The following is a 664-nucleotide window of genomic DNA, read 5'->3' as shown; positions in this document are numbered from 1 at the left end:
TTAAGACAGGACAATACTGGAACCAAAGCCTGAACCATTTTGGAAGAACACAAAAATTAACTCAAATAGCCACTTCAGATATTTACTGGAAGTATCAATATCAGCATAAGCACGCTTAGCCAAAAAACATTTGATCAATTATCAAAACAAATGTTGAGCACCACTGATATAGTGAAAGAAAGTGCATCAGCACTGCCCAAACATGGACATGTGACTAGAAAACAGAAACCCCTGTCTAACCTCATAGAAGAGCCTTGCGATAAACGCTACCTTTGTTTAACTCGCGAGTGGATGTGTGCATGGTGTTGCTGAGAATTTGTGTCTAATTAGCTACCTGACTGTTTGGGAGCTATGCTAAAGTCTGATTGTACATGAATGCAAATCTAAACCATGTCAAAATTCTCGTGTTGAATATGAATATTCAACAAGAATTTTGACATGGTTTAGACTTTCATTCAAGTACAATGTTCAGGCTTTTTTTTAGAAAGGTACTTTGGCCCAAATGGTCTGTTATGCTTTTAGATTTTGTTACCCTCTAGGGATTAGAGCTAGAGATACATAGATAAAGATATAAAGAGTAAAATAGACACACACACACACACACACCACTTTATTAGGTACCCCATGCTAGTAACGGGTTGGACCCCCTTTTGCCTTCAGAACT

The sequence above is a fragment of the Etheostoma cragini genome, chromosome 7 (genome assembly GCF_013103735.1).
Source record: "Etheostoma cragini isolate CJK2018 chromosome 7, CSU_Ecrag_1.0, whole genome shotgun sequence".
In the NCBI taxonomy this organism is placed as follows: Eukaryota; Metazoa; Chordata; class Actinopteri; order Perciformes; family Percidae; genus Etheostoma; species Etheostoma cragini.
This window is presented reverse-complemented; position numbering follows the sequence as displayed.